Here is a 10,205-nt window from a genome sequence, read left to right on the forward strand (position 1 = left end):
GGAAGGAAACATAGTCTTTCACAACATGACTATTATGGAAGTCTTTTGCAAAACTACACATATATATATCCTATATTGAATTGCCTGCCTTCTCATTGGGGATGGGTGGGGAGGGAGGGAGAGAAGGTGGAACTCAAAGTTTTAGGAACAAATGTTGAGAATTGTTTTTGCCTGCAACTGGGAAATACGAAATACAGGTAATGGGGTATAGAAATCTATCTTGCCCTACAAGAAAAGAGAGAAGATGGGTATAAGGGAAGGGAGGAATGTGATAGAAAGGAGGGCAGATTGGGGAAAGGGTAATCAGAATGCACGGTGTTTTGGGGTAAGGGGAAGGAAGACATGAAGAAAAAATTTGGAACTCAAAATCTTGTGGAAATGAAAACTAAATAAATAAATTTTTTTTTTTAATAAATAAATTTTTTTTATTTTTTTTTATTTTGTAATGTTTAACAATCACTGCCATACAATTGCGATTTTATCCCTCCCCACCTACTCCCCACTACCCCCCTCCCTCCCCACGTATAAATAAATTTTTTTAAAAAATGTTTTAAAAAAGAAACTTTTAAAAGTACAAAAGGCAAGTCGGGAGTCAAGATTGTGGAGAAAAAGCAGGGACTCTCTCCAAAATTCCTCCAAATACCTTCAATGACATAAAACAATTCCTGGAGTAGCAGAACCCACAAAAGAATGAGGTGAAATGGTTTTCCAGCCAATTTAGAAGGTCAGCAGGAAAGATCTGTTGCAGCTGGGTGAAAGTGGAGCACAGTCCAGTACAGGTCATGCCAACACAGCCCCAGCAAATCTGCAGCAGGGCTTGGGAGTCACTGAATCAGCAGAGGCAGCAGCTGTTTCCAAGAATCTCAGCCCATAATCAATAAAGGGATTGAACAGAACAACTGGTCAGAAGGAGATTACAGGGGTAGCACTGAAGGGGATCTCTTGCTTTGCCCAAACTTAGATCGAGGTTACAGTCCTGGGTGGCAGTGCCAGGGTGAGAAAGAGCACTAGTACACCAGATCTTGCAGCCTGCTATGGAACAGGGGCCCTCATCACAATTCAAGGGCAGAAAAGAGTACTTGTGGCAACTCAGACCAGAGCACAGTCCAGAAGAGTAGTAAACACACTATACCAGTTTGGAAGAACTGAAAACGTACAGGTCCCTAGCAGTATCTCTAAAGACTGCCTAAAAGCCATGATCAGTAAGAGCCTAGACATCATCTTTCAAGAAATCATCAAAGAAAATTGCCCTGATATTCTAGAACAGGAATGGAGAACCTGTAGCCTCAAGGCCACATGTGGCCCTCTAAGTCCTCAAATGTGGCCTTTTGAATCCAAACTTCACAGAATGAATCCCCTTAATAAAAAGATTTGTTCTGTAAAATTTTGACTTAGTCAAAGAAAGGTTCTTTTTTTAAAAATTATTTATTTTAGTTTTCAACATTCATTTCCACAAGGTTTTGAGTTCCACATTTTCTCCCCATCTCTCCCCTTTACCCCCAAACACTGTGCATTCTGATTACCCCTTTCCCAATCTGCCCTCCCTTCTATCACATTCCTCCCTTCCCTTATCCCCCTAGAAAGTCACGTGTGGTCTTGAGGCTGCAGGTTCCTCACCCCTTTTCTAGAACCAGAGGGTAAAATAGAAATTGAAAGGATCTACCTACCAATCCTCCTGAAAGAGATCCCAAAATGAAAACTCCTAGGAATATTATATCCAAATTCCAGAGCTCTCAGGTCAAGGAAAAAATATTGCAAGCTTCCAGAAGGAAACAATTCACGTATGGTATAAGACCCAAGAGAAGCATAAAAAGGTAAACAGAAAAGGGAAATCATAAGGAATCAAATAAAGTTAAACTTTTTACATTCCTACATGGAAAGATGATATTTGTAATTTGCAAAAACTTTCTCATTATTAGGGCAGTCAGGAGTATATATAGACAGAGGGCATAGTTATGAGTTGAATATGAAGGGATTATATCTAGAAAAAAATAAAATTAAGGGATGAGAGAGGAATATACCAGGAGAGAGGGAAAAGAAGAGGTAGAATGGGATAGCAAAGTAGGAGGAGAAGAAGATAAAAGGAAGAGGGGTGATAGAAGGGAGGGAGGAGTCAGAAGCAAAACACTTGAGGGACAGGGGGAAAGCAGAGAAAACAGAATAAACAGTGGGGGAGAAATAGGATGAAGGAAAATACAGTTAGCAATAGTAACTGTGGAAAAAGTTTGAAGTTAGTTTCTCTGATAAAGGCCTCTTTTCTCAAACTTATAGAGAACTGAGTCAAATTTATAATAAGAACCATTCCTCAACTGATAAATGCTCAAAAAATATGAACAGTTTCAGATGTAGTAATCAAAGCTATATACAGACATGAAAACATGTTCTAACTCACTTGATTGGAGAAATGCAAATTAAAACAATTCTGAGGTACTAACTCGTACCTATTAGATTGGCTAATAGGACAGAAAAGGAAAAAGACAAATGTTGGAGGGGATGAGGGAAAAATGAGACACTGATGCATTGTTGGTGGAGTTGTGAAATGATTCAACCATTCAGTAGAACAATTTGAAACTATGCATACCCTTTGACCTAGAAATACACTACTAGATCTATATATAGAAATATACCACTAGAGATTTAAAAAAAAAAGGAAAAGGACTTATATGTACAAAAATATTTATAGCAGCTCTTTTCTGGTGTCAAAGACTTGGAAATTGAAAGGATGCCCATCATCAGTTGGGGAATGGCTGAACAAATTGTGGTATGTGATTATACTGGAAACCATTGTGCTATAAGAAATGATAAACAGGATGCTCTCAGAAACACCTGGACTTACAAGAGCTGATGCAAAATGAAATACACTGTGTACAAAATAACAGCAATATTTTAAGGTGATCATCTGTGAAGACTTAGCTATTCTCAGCAAAACAATGATCCAAGGCAACTCTGAAGGACTTATAATGAAAAATGCAATCCATCCCTAGAGAAAGAACTGATGGTGTCTGAATACAGATTGAAGCACATTTCTACTTTATTTTTCTTGAAGTTTTATTTTCTCTGTTTTCTTTCACAATATGACTAATATGGAATTTTTTGCATGACTGTACATGTATAGCCTATATCCAATTGCTTGCCTTTTCAATGGGGATGGGGATGAAGTGGGGAGGGAGGAATGGAGAGAATTTGGAACGCAAGGTTTTAAAAACAAATGTTAATAATTTTTTTTCATGTAACTGGAGGAAAATAAAATACTATTTTTTTTTTAAAGTACAAAAGAATTTACCAACGAGTTTTTCTGGACCAGGAGCGCTCTTTAATGGTCTACCCCACATCTTCTTCTGAGATTGATCTATTTAGGCTTTTTATTTCTTGTTTCATTGATTTTGGTATTTTTTTCTTCTCTGTGACTTCTCACTTCTGGCTCCTGACTCTGACTCAACTAAAATTGTCTTCTTCAATCATCCTGTAAATGCCAAATACAATGGCCATTTCTCATTCCTTGTTTTTCTTAAGTTCTCTGCAGCACTTGATACTATTAACTACCCTTTTCTAGAAACTTCCTCATCTTTGGATTTTTATAGCATTTTTCCTACCTTTCTTTAGTCTCCTTTGCTGGCTCATCTTTTACATCACACCCCCAAACTATGAGTGTACCCCAAGGTTATGCATTATTCCCTCTACTCCTTCTTTACCCTCTCTCACTAGATGACCCTATCAGTTCCCCAGGATTTATCTTTTCTATGCAAATGACTCTAAAATTTATGCATTTAGCTCGAATTTCTCTCCAAAAGCCACAGTCATGTATTTCCTATAGCTCATCATATGGTTCACAATGGTTATCCCATATACAATTCAAACTCCAGAAGTACAAAACACATTGTTTTGGCCCACTAAACTCATCGCCATTCCAAACTTCCTAATTAACCATTCAGTGCATTACCATCCTTCCAGTCATCCCTTGCTGCAGTTGACTCTCAATTTTTCTCTTACCTTACATATATGATAATTTATCATTTCTGCCTCCACAAATAGAAGTTCCATATGCTCCCCACTGCCACTTCCAGGTTCTCCCTGTACCATCCCTTAGTAATCTATCCTTTGAAATTTACATAAACAAATCTTACTAGCTGTTGTCTACCAACAGATCTCCAAGACTCTCTTCTCCTTTCTTTAAGTTTAGTGCCTGGAGCACAGTCTTTCCTACTCAACTCCTGCTTCAACATACTTATTAATACTCTTTCAGACTCAAGAGGCCTATTCACTGAATGGGCATTACCTTGCTTTAAGTGAGTACCTGAACAGACCTTAGCTGAAAAAGGCCAAGGTCTCCCATTGCACTCTAGGCAGTCTCCAGTCATTCTGATGATCCACTGGATCCAGATGACTCAAGGGGAGAAAGTGAGGCTGGTGACCTTTCACAGCTCTCCCTCACTCAAAGCAAAGTGAAGTGCAAGTCATATCATCACTTCCTCTGATGTCATGGTCTTCTTTGAAAAGGAAGAACAGAACACAACCTTCAGACGTTCTAACTTCACAATTTAACTTACCCACTTCCCAGTCCATCTCACCTCAGCCACATGCAACACCCAAACATCCTGGCATCACTCACAAATACACTATTTCCATGTTCACTAATACTGACATTCCCTTGCCCAACAGATTGCCCATCTAGACCCCTTAACGGAATCAGGGCAACCCTGCACAGACCTCTTCTCGAGTCCTTTGTCACTTTATTGGCTCATCTCCGGGATCAAATGTAAAGTCCAATATTTGGCATTCAAAGCTTATCATAACCTGGGCCCTGGCCTATCTTTCTAGACTACTTAAAATTTACTAGTGACACCGGTCTTTTTGCAGATCCTCCAACAAGACACTTAATCTCTCTGTTTCCGTGCATTTTCACTTTCATGCCAGTAAATTTCTCACTCCTCAAATATGGGTTCTGACTTTCTTCATGTCCCAGCTAAAGAACCACCTTCCACAGAAAGACTTTTCTAATCCCGCTTAATGATGGTCCCTTCCTTCCTGAACATCCATTTTTAAGTTCTCCCGTCCCCATCAGTAAAACTCATGGAGAATGCGGGCATCGATCCCGCTACCTCTCGCATGCTAAGCGAGCGCTCTACCATTTGAGCTAATTCCCCCTCCTGAAAAATCCCTTAAACTGATTCAAACCTCACAGCCTCACAGTCGCGTTGCAGGGACTGCTGAGATGCAAGCGGATGTCAGATTCATTCTTGCTGACTCATTTCACCACCCCATATCTCTCCTGAGCTGACTCACAGCTGGCTAATCAACTCTATGAGCTCTGGGAAAGAGGAGGGGGGAGGGGAAGAAGGGAGAGAAAGGAGTCTAGAGGAGGAGGGGAGAAGGGAGGAAAGGAGGAGGAGAGGAGGGGAGGAGGGGAGGAGGGGAGAAGGGGAGAAGGGGAGAAGGGGAGGAGGGGAGGAGGGGAGAGAAGACAATTGGGAATGGGTAGGGAGGAGGAGCAGGACTGGGACTTCTACTTTTCACATTTTCTCCCTTTCCCTCTGCATCCTTACCAAAGGCAGAATATATGATACTGCTCACTAAATTATCAAGGTGTAAAATCACCCGGTAGGGTCACTGTCTACTCCCATCCCAACTCCCTTTCAAGGATTTCATATGATGGGACTTGCCTGGGGCCAGAAACCAGGACTTGTCAGGGGTGGGACATCCACTGACATTCTGAGTCTCAGGAAAAGTAGACCTAAAAGAAATACCACCGTTTATTTTTTATTGCTTTTTTCTAAAAAAAAAATTATTTAGTATTTTATTTTTCCCCAGTTACATGTACAATTTTTAACATTCGTTCTTAAAACTTTGAGTTCCAAATTTCCTCCCTCCTCACCCCACTTCATTGAGAAGTGTAGCAATTCGATATAGTTCATACATGACCACCACTTATTTTTATACTGAAGAACTGGAGAATAAAAAGAAAAATCCTAGAGAACTCGGGCAGAGGCCCTACTTCTTACAATGTAAATGAACACTCTACTATCTCGACTAATACCGCTCCTTGAAAAAGTGAAGAAACAACCGAAAGCTCAGGGTTTGTTTACTGCTCTGGAGGACAGCTTGGGACACTTTTTCATTCATTCACTTTTCTGATCTATAGGTATTTATAAAGCATCTGCTATATGCCAGGACCTGTGGTACCTGGGTTTGGGATACAAAAAAATTAAACTGCTTAATAAAGACTTGTTGATCAGGCATTAAATTTACAAACCATATATGAAAATTGGACCTATTATGTCATAGACATATTAAACTCAACATGTCAAAAACAATTCATTATCCTTCCCCTCAAGCGCTCTCTCTCTTCCTGTCTTTCTTGTTATCATCAAGAGCACCCTGCTCTCATCTCTGCTTCCTGACTTCCCTAAGCTTCCTCCAAGTTCCAACTAAAATCCCACCCACTACAGGAAGACTTTCCCCAATGCCTTGATACTGTTCCTCTGTTTGTTTTTTCTTTCTCTGTATGTGTGTGTATGTGTGTGTGTATGCATACACACAAAAACAAGATATACATTTATATGTAAATATGTATTTTGTTTGTATCTGCTTGTGCCTGGCACATAATAGGGGCTTAAAATATCCTTGTTACTCTGATACAACTTGTTTATGTAAACTCCCTTCGACTTTAAGGTGCAAAGAATGTGCTGATCTGCACTGGTGGGGAAAAGTCCTAACCAAGGGTTCCCTATGTTGATGAAAACATATATCCATTAAGGGAAAAAAAAATGTATTTTTTACATAAGGAATAGGTACTGGACCTGTGATTTTGTTGGTATAGGGAACTCCCAGGTGAGGAAATTCTCTCTACCGATGCTGTTTGGTATTTCTACTACTTTGTCTTAGAGAGTTGCTTTGAGAAGTTATAACATTTGAGAAGTTAAGCATCTTGCTGGTTCTGGCAAACATCACAGCCATGAACTCAGATCTTCTTGACTTGAAAGACATCTCTGTGTCAACTATTCCCTGTTGTCTTAATTTTCAAAGTATTATAGTCATATGTGTACATGTTATATAACTTCATTAGAATGCAAGGTTTTTGAGGAAAGAGTTGTCATTTTGTGTTTGTGTCCACGACTTACCATAGGGCCTCGAACATAGTATATGCTTCATGAACATTTGATCAGTTGAGCGAATAAGTGAAAGTGTCCCAAGTCTGAAGAAGAACTAGCTAGTTATGCAAAGTGAAAAAAAACTGAAGTGAAAAAGTGACAGATCATTAAAGGAATAGGCTGGGAGTAAAATTGATTTTCAGTTGTTTCTTCATCTTTTCAAGAGAGGGAATTACTAGCTGAGATGGAAGAGTGCTCATGTACAATTGTAAAAAGTAGGACTCAAGCCCTGAACTCTCCAGAATTTTTCATTTTGCTCTCCAGTTCTTTGATATTAAAACAGGTGGTGGTTTGTCTTTTAGGTCTACTTTTCCTGATGCACAGAACGTCTGTCCCTAGAGCCTCAAAGGCCTCTCTATTCTGGTGGAGCCTTTGAGAAGTATTTGACCTTGGACAAGTCCCATTTTGTGAGATCCCTGAAGGTTAGTAGTGGAAGAGGTAAAGCAACAGAGGGTGGGAATAGAAACTGCCTGACATTTCTAGGAACTTTATTTGAGCATTAGCACCAAGTCATCATAGAGGAAAGGGGTAGGAAGTTTATTCTCTCTATCCCCAAGGTTACCTCCACCTATTATGTGAGTTCAGTCCTGCAGTGACAGAATAAGAGAGTTAAAAGTCTTCTCTGCTCAAAGGTATACTTGAGTCGATTCAGAGGCTTACTATTCACAAAGAGCACAAATGAGCAAGAGACCATTAATTTATTGCATTCTAGCTTTTAAATGATGGGTTATTTCTTAATTTGACCTAGGTGAATTCAAAATAGCCATTAAGGCTTTTAGACATGGAGATTAAAAGAAAGGACGAAGAAAAATATGCCTCTATCTACACTTAGATATTTTAATGAGCAGAATCACGTATTCTGCTTTTGGGAAGGATGTGAAGGGGAAGGTCGTAAATGTGAAAAACACAAGTCCCAGCCCTGCCCTTCTTCAGTCTTTCTCCCTCTCCCCCTTTTTCTTCCACCAGCGCTGATAGCCAGCTGTGAGTCGGTGCTGAGAGAAAAGGGATGGTGGAAAGAATTAGCAAGAATACATCTGAAATCTGCTAATGTCCCACTCAAGAAACTACCCCTGCTGGGCAGCCACGAGGCCGTGAGGTTTGAGTCAGTTTGCTTCCATTCAGGAAGGGGGATTAGCTCAAATGGTAGAGCGCTCGCTTAGCATGCGAGAGGTAGCGGGATCGATGCCCGTATTCTCCAAAAGTTTTATAGTGAAGTAATATCGGCGGTTCTAGTAGTTCATAATTATTTGCACACCACACACTTTGGCCTCTTTCGACAATGCTTTGATGTTGCATTCCGAAAATCTTTTGTACCGAAAACCTTTTGTGCCTTTCATCATGCCATTCATATCCAGCAACTTTTTCCATTTTCTTTCAGGACTGAATTGTCCAAAGCAGAAACAAGATGAACTCGGACATTTTAGCAATTTTCTCCACCCTCATCCCTATTAATCTGACGACTAAAACTTCATCTTCCAAATAGCTATCAGAACTTAAAAAGTCATGTCTATGAAAGAAAACAGGAGACCGTTTAACTTCTGTAGTTTAGTGTGGTTTTCTGAACGTGTATTAAGCTGCATGTATAGCTCTGATTCTGTATTTAGTACTCTTTTTGGTATTTAGTACATTTGCATTTAGTACTTTTAGGTTCATTTTTAAAAATGATGTCACACTTATTAATGGCAGAGAGATTTTTTTTTTGTTTGGGGAAATCAGGGCTACTCAAATTTGTATAGTTGCTCTCTCCTGACAGGATAGTTGAGGTGTTCTTCACACCGTCAGACAGAGCGAGAGCTGTCTTGGGGTTTGGGGAAAGAAAAAGCAAGGAGGATGGGAACAGGCATTTATTAAGTTCCTAACATATGCCAGGTACTCGGTGAAGCACTTTACATATATTGTCTCTTTTAATTGGGGAAGCAATAGAAACAGCACAAGACTGGTGCAAAAGTGAAAGGAAAGAGGAGCAGGAAAGGCCCACTTTTTTCCCCAGGTACCAAGAAAATGATTGTAGTAAAATTCTATAAGGGAAGAGTGTTGGTAAGAGGATTTTCTTCTACACCCCTCCATTCGAAGCTGGCAAGAGTGACTACATCAATCATCTAGCAGGTGCTTAATATGTACCGAGAACTGTGCTAACAAACCACAGCAAAACAGGTCCAGGAAGGGCCATTTTCCAAATAGCAAAATTCTTTCGAATATTTTCTCCTTATTTTTGTTTTTCTTCATTCCTCCCTCACCCTTCTTAACCCCCCCCCCCCCATTCCTACTGAAACTGCTCTTTCTCCTCAGCAGATATCTCCAATCTCTGAACTCTTTTTTTCTCCCAGTCCACTATTAGTAACCTCCTTTGGTTTCACAGAATCATAGAATATCAGAGCTGGTAATATCTACAATAAATCTTTCATTTTACAGATAAGAAAATTAAGGCCAACAGGATTAAGTGATTTGCCTAGGTTCACACGGCTAGTAAGTGTCTAAGGCCAAATTTGAACTCAAGAAACTAAGCCTTCCCAACGCTGGGTCCAGTACTCTATACACTACACCATGTGGTTGCTCCTTCTTGTATTTAAACAAATGGAGATTCAATAACTTAACCTTAAAGGATGGGTGCGTCAAAGAAAAAAAAATAGAAACAATCCATAATTTCAATATAGTGGATGACAACCATGAGATAACATACTAAAACTTTTAGGATGTAGCCAAAGCAGACCTTAGAAGAAAATATTTAGCAAAAAAAAAAAAAAAAGAACATATCAATGAATTAGGCATACAACTGAAAAAACAACAAAACTAGAAAAACAACAAACCAATTAATGGTACATAATGATGAAATGCTAGAGGCTTTTTCAATGCTCTTATCTGATGTTAGCTATGGTAATAAGACAAGAAAAAGGAAAGAACAACCTAGGCAAAGAGAAAGCAAATTTTTTTCTGTTTTTCATATGACGTAATCTACTTAGACAGCCCTAATGATTCAACCAAAATTTATTGAAATAATACCTTAAGCAAAATTTCAGTACATAAAATAAACTCACAGAAGTCATCAGCTTTGTGTAC

The 10,205-nt window shown here is 39.3% G+C and overlaps 2 non-coding genes across 2 annotated transcripts; one reads left to right on the forward strand and one right to left on the reverse strand.

Annotated features, from left to right (window-relative positions):
- Positions 1–5,071: 5,071 nt before the first annotated feature.
- On the reverse strand, positions 5,072–5,144 carry TRNAA-AGC (transfer RNA alanine (anticodon AGC)). The gene has a single exon. It is a non-coding gene; the product is annotated as a tRNA-Ala (tRNA).
- Positions 5,145–8,273: 3,129 nt separating this feature from the next.
- Positions 8,274–8,346, forward strand: TRNAA-AGC (transfer RNA alanine (anticodon AGC)). Its single transcript has one exon. It is a non-coding gene; the product is annotated as a tRNA-Ala (tRNA).
- Positions 8,347–10,205: the final 1,859 nt, after the last annotated feature.

The sequence above is a fragment of the Notamacropus eugenii genome, chromosome 4 (genome assembly GCF_028372415.1).
Source record: "Notamacropus eugenii isolate mMacEug1 chromosome 4, mMacEug1.pri_v2, whole genome shotgun sequence".
Classification (NCBI taxonomy): Eukaryota; Metazoa; Chordata; class Mammalia; order Diprotodontia; family Macropodidae; genus Notamacropus; species Notamacropus eugenii.